Source organism: Arvicanthis niloticus, chromosome 5 (genome assembly GCF_011762505.2).
Source record: "Arvicanthis niloticus isolate mArvNil1 chromosome 5, mArvNil1.pat.X, whole genome shotgun sequence".
Taxonomy (NCBI): Eukaryota; Metazoa; Chordata; class Mammalia; order Rodentia; family Muridae; genus Arvicanthis; species Arvicanthis niloticus.
In genome coordinates this window covers 62,386,004-62,397,082 of record NC_047662.1, presented here as the reverse complement: position 1 = coordinate 62,397,082, position 11,079 = coordinate 62,386,004, and the positions used below count along the sequence as shown (strand labels likewise).

The 11,079-nt window shown below is 40.6% G+C and overlaps 1 long non-coding RNA gene across 1 annotated transcript in view; it reads right to left on the bottom strand.

The window, feature by feature from the left end:
• Window positions 1–279: 279 nt before the first annotated feature.
• The window catches only part of LOC143442416 (uncharacterized), a 15,034-nt gene continuing 4,234 nt past the window's right edge, over window positions 280–11,079 (bottom strand). The window contains exons 2-3 of the long non-coding RNA XR_013110610.1: window positions 9,441–9,538; window positions 280–413 (exon numbers count right to left, since the gene is read on the bottom strand). This is a non-coding gene — a long non-coding RNA (uncharacterized LOC143442416). The remainder of the gene's footprint in view (window positions 414–9,440; window positions 9,539–11,079) is intronic.

Genomic DNA, 11,079 nt, shown 5'->3' with positions numbered 1-11,079 from the left:
AACTGCCTTTTCTATTGTAGCTGTAGGTTCCAATTCCTCTAATCTCTGCTTTATGGCCTGTAATCTAGAATCTATTTTCTCAGTCTCATTCTTTTTGTTTGTCATATTTTTATCTCTTTTAAAATATGTATAATTTATAATAATTAATTTCATGGTGGTAAGTATAGCAAGAGTATATATAATCCAGATGTCCTGTGACATTGTTTCCCTTTTATTTTTAACATAGAAAAAATACACACACACACATACACACACACAAACTCTTCTTCTTTCAAAGACTTTACCCTTTTATTGTTAATATAAATATATTTTATGAAATCTTATATTCAGCTTAGAAGTTTAGAGCTTTAAGTTCCCTTGTAGCTTTGGGAGAAGGTTCCATTTGTCTGTAGATTCCATCTGTCCTTGTAGCACTGTGGATGGAATTAGAGGACAAGGACATTGTTAGATATAGGAGGTCAGACATAGAAGGACAACAGATGTTTTTACTTGTATCCAGAAGCTAAAAAGTTGGTATCAAAAGGAAAAGTAGAAAATACAAAAGTGGCTACCAGGGCTTGAGAAAGGTGTAGGGAAAAGAGAAACAGAGAGAAGATAGTTGAAGAATAAGTTTGACCGTTCTATAGAACAATACAAGAGTACTGGCTGGCAACAATTAACTGAATATTTCAAAACAGTGAACAGAGAAAAGGAGATCTGAGTACTCCATCAACAAAAAAGTAACATGTCTGAGGTGGTAGATACACCAGTTACCTTGATCTGATCATTATCCACACTATACTACTTAAATACTGTGTGCCAATTAGTGATGTTAAAGATTACAGTAACATTTGGATGAAACCAACATTCTCAATGTCTGTGAAGGATGTGATGTAAGAAATAGGTACAGGTCTTATCAGAAAAAAATCTAAATTCTGTAAGTTACAAAAAACATGATATAAATTATTTGACTTCTCTAAGAGTTCTCTAATGATACCTCCAAACCTCAAAATCCAGCCCCAAATTTTTGCTCAGGACATTTTCAGAAATCCTTTATTTTTCCTACATGTCCTCTGTGGTTCCATGGACATTACTGATACAGTCTGATTATCACATTCCCGGTTGCTTTGTGGTTCTAGACATATTAACAATCAGAATCTACAGACTGGGGCATAATTGCCACTCCATTCTTTTAGTCACTGTTCTATTGCTGTGAAGAGACATCATGACCAAAGCAGCTCATAAAAAAAGAAGGCATTAAATTTAGGTCTTGCTTATAGTTTCAGAGACTTAATCCATGATTATTGCAGGGAGCAGACTGACATGGTACTGGAGCAGTTGCTGAGAGTTTTATATTCTGATCCACAGGCAGTATGCAGAGAGAGAGAGAGAGAGAGAGAGAGAGAGAGAGAGAGAGAGAGAGAGAGAGAGAGAGAAGGAGGAGGAGGAGGAGGAGGAGGTGGAGGGGGGGGGGGGGGGAGGGAGGGAGGGAGGGAGGGAGGGAGGGAGGGAGGGAGGGAGGGAGAAGACTGAGAACTGGTATGGGCTTTTGAAAGCTCAAAGCACACCCCAGTGACATGCTTCCTCCAATAAAGCCACACCTCCTAGTCCTTTCCAAACAGTGAGAAACTAACATTTGAGTCTATGGAAACCATTTCCTTTTAAACAATGACACCCTCATTTAACCCTCATTCTGAAAGCAAGGTGCTCCTCCTGCATCTTGAGAAGCACTTTGTCATTCCAGCCTGTAATGTACATAGTTTTCATTCCTTAATTCAGAAGCATTATCAGCCTCAGAGGATGTTATCAGTCTCAATACAGGGGAGGGGGAAGGCATAAGAGATTGATTATAATACCTGACTTCAGATCCCAGAAGGGCTTAAATGACAAGAAAGAGAAGATTAGACAAAGCATAAATAAGTGGCCCATTTTATGTTATAGAACATAAATATCAAAAAGAAGCTCAGAGAGGATGGGGTAAACATGGAATGAAAAAACACATCCCACACTGTCTTCTTTAGAAACACAAGAACTCCTCTTTTGTCTTCTATTGACCATTCTGACAAGGTGGTAGTAAAGGGCCTTTTATACTTTAAGTAATTACCTTTAGCCAGTGTCTTTGAGAACAAAAGCTCTCATGGAATTGCCCTACTTTGGAGCTAACACTAACAGAAACTGATTTATGAAGAGGGTGAGTATACTTAGTTGAAGAAGGGATGATTTCCAGAGACGCAAAGGATAGATGGAGGATGCTTCAGAAGGTGAAGGACTCCTCCACAGTGAAAGCAGACACAAGATGTGTATAGAGTTAAAACGGGTCCTGAGATTCACAGGGGAGAAGGAGAGTCATGCGTCTGGCTCCAGGGTAACATCAAAGGTGAACAGGATAGGGATTTTAAAAAGGCCAGCTCGGGTCCACCAGCATCAGTGGGTTCTTTTTCAAAAGTACTCAAGCCTTGTCAAATTAAAAAGCTTAGAAATGGTCAGTTGAGAGCCATAGAGATATGGAATGGGAGAAAATATTTTTAAATCATATATTTGGCAAGGAGTTAATATAAAAAAATTAAAGCAGTCAAATCAAAACAAAGAAAACCACCACATTACAAAATGAGCAAAGAGCTGAAAATATTTTTTTTTTCAAAATAAAACATATCAGTGGATGGCGAGTATGTGCATAACATCAGTGATGATCAGAGAAAGATAAATTGCAACCACAGTTAGATATCACTGCACATCTGTTCAAATAGGTATCAAAAGTGATGAGAGATGTGTGGGAAAGGATGTGGAGAAAAAACCCTTATGCACTGTTCATGGAAATAGAAAGTTATACAATTGTAATGGAAAACAGTATGAAGATTCCTCAAAAAAGGTTGATAGAACTTCTGGATAGAGTCCAGAAGTCTCATCATACATTCTAGGAAATAATATTGACAAGTCAAAAATGCACTCCCTCCCCTCCCATTGCAGCATTATTCATAGGTCACAATATAGAATTAACCTAAATGCCTATTGACTGATGAATAGATAAAAGAACACACATACATGGATATTCTTCAGCCTTTAAAAAAATAAGTCATGTCATTTATGACCACAGAGACAAACCACAACAATGTTATGTAAAAATAAATCGAAGAAAGACAAATGTTGCACGATTTCTCTTACATATTGAAACTTAAACAGTTGAGCTCATAGAAGCAGAGACAAGAATAGAAGTTAACAGGGTCAGAGGGTACAAATATTTGTCAAAGGATATAAATTTTCAGTTAGACGGGATAAATAAACTCAAAGATCTATTGTACAACATGATAACTGTAGCTAATTCCAGGGTGTTAAATTCTTAAAAAATAGCTAAAAGACACATTTAAAAGGCTCTCCTTACAGAGAGAGAGAGAGAGAGAGAGAGAGAGAGAGAGAGAGAGAGAGAAGAAGCATATGTGTATTAATTTGTTTACCTATTCCAAGAGACATACACATTTTAAAAACATCATCCTATATATAATAAATATATACAAGTTTTATCAAGTAAAAGTTTAAAACAAAGTTACTCAATACCAATCGGTTGTACAGACTAAGGGTCCAAAGATTTTCTTTCTAACATAGCTCCCTCAGGTGATTCCCACTCAGTGCATGCACTAACCAGGTCTGGCTCTTTAGTGTCTGTTTGGATAGGATAGGGTACATTCAAGACAGTAGAACATCAATACTAAGGAGATACACAAGGGCTCTACATTATAGTCTAGAGACTAAAATGCAGAAGAGAAGATAGATGTGAGAAGAAAAATCAATTTAAAAAGCAGATTTCGTGTACATACACTCCTGCAGTCATCTGCTTAGGGTGGATCTAAGTTTGCCTGGATCCAGTGATGGCAAGAGAAGATGAGTTATGCCCTTAATTACAACAGTTAATTAAGACAGTTGTTATCTGCCTCTGACCACCTGACCAGTTTTAGAAATGTGGCTCTGACATTGTCTTTGAGACACATCTCCACCTACTGCCCCTACTTGCAGATAAGTAGTTTCTGATTCATTGTGTTGCCCTTTCTACCTACTGCCAGCTTTCTGGCCACCTCTCTGTAATGGTTTGCATTTTGTCCATTCTGACTAGAGCATACTAACTGGCCAGCTGGTCTTTCTAATACAGACTGTTCTCTGTGTACCTTCATGGAGCCTGATGTCTGGTACTTCCTGATTGTAGCCACCACGCCTGGACCACATCACTGCCCTACATGTTGAATATTTAACAAACTCCCTAGCTGAATTAGAACCCATTTTGACTGTTGGTTTAGGTGATTCTGTAGAGTCAGCTTTAGAGTCAAAGAGTCATGATCTCAACTCCTAGCTACACCACATTGAAAAGTAGCATTCTTTTTCTATGAGCCTTAGTTTTCTCATCAGTAAATGTTAAAAAGGGAAAACGAATGTCTGTCTGGTTGGATAATGTAGGATGAAATGCTTAGATGTCAAACTCCTAGTGCCAAGTCAGATATATATCAACCAGCAAATCAATGATGGACATTTGTATCGATCTTAGTTGTCTCCTTATTTCCCGGAGCTGTAATTTTCCTTTGGCCCCTTATCCTAGGTCAGTTTCTACAACTTCTGTTCCAATAGTGAGGCAGTAGTAGGAATAAGAATGGAGAATGGGAATGCAAAGAGGCAGCTTTCCAACAACTTCCAACGTTCTATGCTGACCAGATACGGTTCAGAGTAAGGCAGAGTAAGGCAGGTTGAGCACAGAAATCAGACAGTACTTCCATCCCTGCTGATCCTGGCCTGCTATCCCCAGCTTATCTAGACATCAGTATTTCCAAAGGAGCCAGAACTTCCCTTATGCCCTGTCATCACTGTGGAAGAGAAGAGTTCAGCTAATTTCAAATATGCATTGCTATGGTATGCCCATGGGTTTTAAATAATACCTTCACACCTATACTATGCATGTTTTAAGGCATGACATCACTCTGTTGCACAAGCTGTCTGTGAACTCATGGCAGTCCTCCTGTTTTGGCCACCACACAAGAGCCACTATACATGGCAAAACCTTTGTTTGAAAAGTATATCACCTGTTATTCCTTTAAGTACCCTGCCATCTACCAATAAAAACTATGTAGTCATTTGCCAAAATGGATAGCAACAGAAGCCATTCTCTGCATCTGTTTTCTCTGTTCCTTGCTCTACCAAGTCCAAACTTCTAAACCCAGAGGAACACAGCCTATGTGATCTGATTCACGTTACTTGGCCCAGTGACCTCAGCTCATGCTACCCTTCCAACCTTACACTCTGCCACAGTCCTGCTTCTATTCCTGCCCTTTGAGGATCTTGTCTCCATCCCATTGCATGTGCTGTTCTGTCTCCCTCCCTTCCTTCTCCCCAGCTCTTTGCCAGGCAAGCTGCTATTCAGAAAACAGACTGTTTCACTCCCCCTCGGATTCATCCTTTCTCTTTTCAAGCTTTGGCTAGATACATTCCCCTACTCTCTCATTTGTGGCAAACCACTTAAGTCATATTATAAATGAAATACCTGTGGATGGTTTGCCCCCTCTAGACCCTTGCTACTTGAGATGTTAGAGACATAGAATCTCCACCCCACATCACACCTATTGAACCAAGCCTTTGCTTTAACAAGCTCCCAGGTGATTCCTCTGCTCACTGGAGTGTGAGGAGCCTGCTTTAATAGGTAAGACTGTAAGGAAGCTTTAAGAGTTGTGGCTGCCTTTTATCTCTGAACTTCCAGCAGTGACATGGTGCCTGCTTAATATGGGGATAAAACTTAGGCACTGTGCCAGCACCCGCTCACCACTTGGCCAGGTGCATTGGTTTCTCCTCCTTGAGAAGGGTCAGAACCTGTTTTCAAAGGAGGTCTTGTAGAAGTCCTGCTCATGTGGTAAAGAATAGGCCCAAGTCAGAAGTATAGCTTCTACTCCTGCCCAGAGTCCAGCACTCCTAGTTCATGTAGCCCTGGGATCTGACCTTGGCACCTATTTTGAAAAAAAAAAAAAATGAGCTGCCTTCAGATAATCCATCGTGAGCATGTATGGAAACATTTCTGTGACAACTACAGGGTTGAAAGATACAGCATGAGCTAATGGCAGAAGAATAGCATGGGGGGGGGCATGATAATGGACCCTAGGTTGCCTCATTCTAATCCTAAAGTTCATGAGTAGTGTCTAATATGTTAATATGTTATAAATGCAGGACTCGCTCCGTCTCCAAACCTTTTTCTTCCCTTCCTTCCTCTTGTGTGCCTGTGTGTGTGTTTATGGATGTGTGTCTCTCTGTGTGTGTTTGTGTGTGTTTGTGTGTGTTTGTGTGTGTGTGTGTGTGTGTGTGTGTGTGTGTGTGTGTGTGTTTTCTTTTGAGATCTAAGGAGATCAGGCTAGCCAGAATGAAGAGAGAAAAGAGAAGGTCAGAATCTAAAATGCAGACGACATGAATGCAGACACAGATGTCAGAACAGTATAAGAAGAAACCATGAGCCCAGGAATGAGGGCAGCCACCAGAAACTACAAAAGGTGAAGAAACATTCTCCCCTGGAGCCCTGTTGAAAGACCCAGGCCTACCAGCACCTAGGGGTGAGTGTCTTCCCTCCAGAACTATAAGAGAACAAATTTAAGTTATTTTAAGCCACCAAACTTGTAGTAATGTGTTACAGCAATTTTGGAAAATTCATGGGTTTTTCACATTAATGCAAAATTCCTTTCCACAAGCCAAAGAATATGATAACATCTGGCCTGCCCACAGCCGCACACAACCTGAACAGTTTTTATTTCCATCTAATTTTTTTTTAGGAAGTTCCAGAAAAAGGCATGCTTTCTTTGGGGTAAAAGAGAGCAAGAAGTGGGTTCTATCTTGATTTTCAAAAGACGCAGCATTTTTCTAACAGATTTCCTACTCTACACAAGAATACTTTTCCAAAAGCATCTTGGAGCCTGACACTCTGAGAGCTTCTGAAAAGCCAGAGTTTCCAAAGAACAACAATGAAGTTGTCATCCTGGCTTGATAAATTGATGGCTGGAAGCTCTGGAGGCTTGGTGGGGAGAGCCAGGCATTGCAACCCTACAGTGAAAGTCTCTGGAGCCATCAATGCAGAAAACCAGTAGCTCCTATTAATAAATCAGTATCTTCTCAGAAGAATTTTAAATTATGTTTATTACCATTTGCTTGAGAGAGAGAGAGAGAGAGAGAGAGAGAGTCAGATCTGTCTAGAGCATGAAATCCACCTGACATTATGATTCTGATGGACCATTTAGGTTGATCCCTTTGAAAGATCTCATTAAAAGTGGCGCCCTCAGCAGCTTTGATTTTCATAGGCATGAGCCTCCCTCTGGAGAGCTAACAATGGTCTAGATGCCAGAGGATCCCAAGCAGCCAAAGTTCCCTTGGTGTGCATAGCTAAAGCTACTTTCTCAAGGCCTCTGCAAATCGCATTACTTCAGCTATGGGTAGCTGCAGCTGAATCCCATGGAAGAGGTTTCTACTGAGTTTTCAAGCCTGGAGACAAGTGGCAGGGGCTGGACAATTCTGCCCCAGAAAGAGAATGCCCATATTACCTGCTTGGAGCAGTGTTCTCAGTCTAAGGGCAGTCCAAGAGGAGAAGAGCAGGTTGTTCATTCAGAAGCTGAGCCAGCCGAAGCAGGTCTGATCCAAGCATCCAAGAGGGATGACAGCTTAATTCCTGCCCTGCAGCTGGGAAGCCTTGGCAGAGGTTAAGCTGTCATCCCTCTTGGATGCTTGGATTTTAATTTCCTCTCCAGCAGTTTCCTGGGAGAGTTAACATTGGTACTTAGCTTTGTGAACCCACAACACTCCCTGCATGAGGCTTGAGGAAAGGAGCAAAGTGAGTTAGTTTCTGGTCATTCCCACCATATCTTACTTTCTCCATCTCCAGAGATCAGGCAGGTAACATACAGACTGCTCAGAAAAAGCATCAGCCAGGGCCTTCCTCGGGGAGACCCTAAATAGACCAGATTTGCCTTTGGTTTGCCAAAGCAATCGTTCTAGTGTCCCTTCCTCTTAAATGCATGCCCCCATGCATTTTTAGATCTTGGCCCTATTGTTAAGCTAGGTGAAACTTTAGATAATAGCTGAAAACATTTAACCTCATATTACAACTATTCAATAGATATAAGAATCCCTGGATATCAATGAATGGAGACAGTGTGTGCCATTTATAGAAAAATATGATTGGTTCACCTTTCCACACCTCAGAATCAAACAAACCAAGCAAAATGCAAGTAAGATGCAAAGCGAGTAGCATGAGGCACACAGGGGAAGCATCAAGATATTAATGTGAACAGATCAGGTTGAAAGTCCTGGCATCTAGCTGCTGGAGGGCAGGATGTGGGTGGATAAAGAGAGTAAGGGCCTTTGAAGGGAGAGGTAATTACTTAAGCAAACACTATCAAAGAGGGCACAAGTTAATTCTGGAAAGGATGTACTGTACACATAGGAAGTAGCTGGAACTGGGTATCTGAAAAAGTCTAGATGATGACTAACAGGTAGAGCAGGTGGGGGCCTGGAAGCCCCTCTGAAGACACTGAGCAGCCGGAGAATGTTTCAAGCTGGGAAAAGATACGTGTATATTGCAAGAACTGAGTCAGTATCATATGGTGGGGTGGAGATGGGGCCATGTGTGGTCAGAGAGCTACATCTCTGTGTAGAACACATCCTCTGGGTATGTGTGAGGAGTACAGATCCCTAAACTTGACTCTGGTCCATGTACCACAAGGTGTGGAGCCAGACCTCTGAAGCCTCCACTTTTACATTAGTCTCCTGGATATTTAGCTCACTGAGTATCAGAAACTGTGTTACTTTCAACCACAAGTGCATATTAAAACCATGTGAGGAGAGTTGGAATTATCTGGTATCTGGAACAATAAGCATGTCAATTGCCCTGAAGTCTGCAGGGTCAGGTCCTGGTCATCTGCACTGGTAGAAGCTGCTCAACTAATGCCAGTGTGCAGCCAAGGACAGGAACGTCTGTCCCCCGACAAGCTTCTTTTTAGGAAACTTGAGAGCCAGGAAGACTCCCTCCGTTCCATCTTCATTTTATCTTCAGCTAATTTGATTCTCGACTTAATTGGATCAAAGCCGCAGGCTCTAAATCACTTATATTAAAAATATAAATTACCCAATCCTTTACTTCAGAAACCCCTAGGCACACTCTACAGTACTTCTTCATCCCTGGCCTTGGGCAATTGACATTTGATTATCATAAAAAGGATAAAGTTAGAATTAAATAAAAGTAGCAGGATCTCTGGTGGAGTTGAATCTGACAAAAGGCACCAGTGGCAGGTAGCCGGGCATGAGCATGCCTTGTTTAGTGAATACACCTTGCAAAGACAATCAAAAACAGACATGTACCCATCTTGCATAGAGCAAGTTAAGGTGCTGGCAATAGGGCTGAAATAAAGAAAGCAACAGTGGCTCTGTAACCCCGTGCAGCACTAAGACACAAATTATACCTTGAGATTTGATGACTTATTAGTCAGTGAATATGCTTCTGTTACAAATGGGACCTGGATCCAGGGCTCTGGGGTATCTTCTCTTCCCAGTAAAGCATCTACAGAGAAGAAAAGGTACAGCACACTTGAGAACTCACACAAGCCAAAACAGCCTCTGGCAACTCAGTGGCAGAACGGGAAAGACTCTCTATTAAATAGAAAAAAAAAAAAAAAAAAAAAAAAAAAGTAATGTATTTTAAACCCCACCTGACTTCCCTCAATCACAATGCAACTCATATTTTGATAATATATAAACAAATATTTTTAAAATTAAGTTTTAGAATTAATGCTAGATGCTAAGATTGATAAATAAAACTGTTTAAAATGAGAAATATTGAGGTTTTAAAAATACACACGCATACATATATACACATAATCAGTAGAAAAACATACGAACTAGACTGGTGTGTGGTGGCTCACACCTGTAAATCCCAGCATTCCTCTGTGCAGAAGAGGGACCATAAGTCTGAGGACAACCTGAGCTACATAGATTCTGTTGCAAAAAGAAAAAAGGAGGGAAATGATAGTAATGTAGCAGTGCTTGAGTGCTTGTCTAGCACGTCCAGGGGTCTGGATGTGACCCCTTAGCACACACAAAAAAGGAACGGAAAATGGGAATGGGGAGGAGGAAAGAATGGAAGAGAAGGGAAGGGCGAGGAGAGGAAAAAAGGAGGGGAAGAAAAAAAGAAAGAAAAAAGGTTGAGTGTTTTGGTTTTGTCTACTTTTATTTTGTAGTATAGCAAAATGATTTTGAGGGTATTTGAAAAAAAAAATCAAAAGCAGCAGGAATGTAGTGACAACAAAGTCTTCCCTGACCAGTGTTCTAACTTCACACACAGAAGTACAAAACCAAGAACCAGTCTCAGCACTAGAACAGAATCAATAGAATGAGGTGGAAATACATAAATATCAAAATTAAATACATGCTTACACAAAACATTTCTAATTAACAGAAAAAAAAAATACTGAGCTGGTTTTCTAGAGGAACAGACTGAGCACTCTCTATCCTCACACTAAGTGGAATCATAGGCAAGTTAAGCATTTATATATTTTAAAATGACAAAATATCCATGAAGCGCATTATAAAATGATAAACCAGACAGTAAAACCTAATGAAGCATAAATTTCAGATTTGTAGGCAGGAGGCTAGCAGGATAGCTTAGTGGGTAAGGTTGCTTGCTGCCACAGCTGACAATCTGACTACAACCCCCAGGTCCCAAAGGGTGGGAAGATAGAACCAACTTCTGAGAGCTGTCCTCTGATTTCCCACACATACCACGTTCGTGCACACACATATACAATAGATAAAATTTATTGTTTATGAAAGATTTCTGTATGAAATAGAGAAGAACGAAAGGAAGAGAGCTCTGCCATAAGCCAGGATCTTAAACATCAGATAAGATGTTTTGGGTTGCCATGCTTTGAGGATGTAAGCCCATTTAGTTTCAGCCACATTCCAGATTCCAAGTGACACCACACGGGTTATGTGATGATAGACTTTTCCTTGAGAAATGTGAACAAATGTCTACTCACCCTAGATAAGGAACCGACAACAGACCAAACCACAGATACTATTAAAGTCCAACTTGTTGAACTGTTA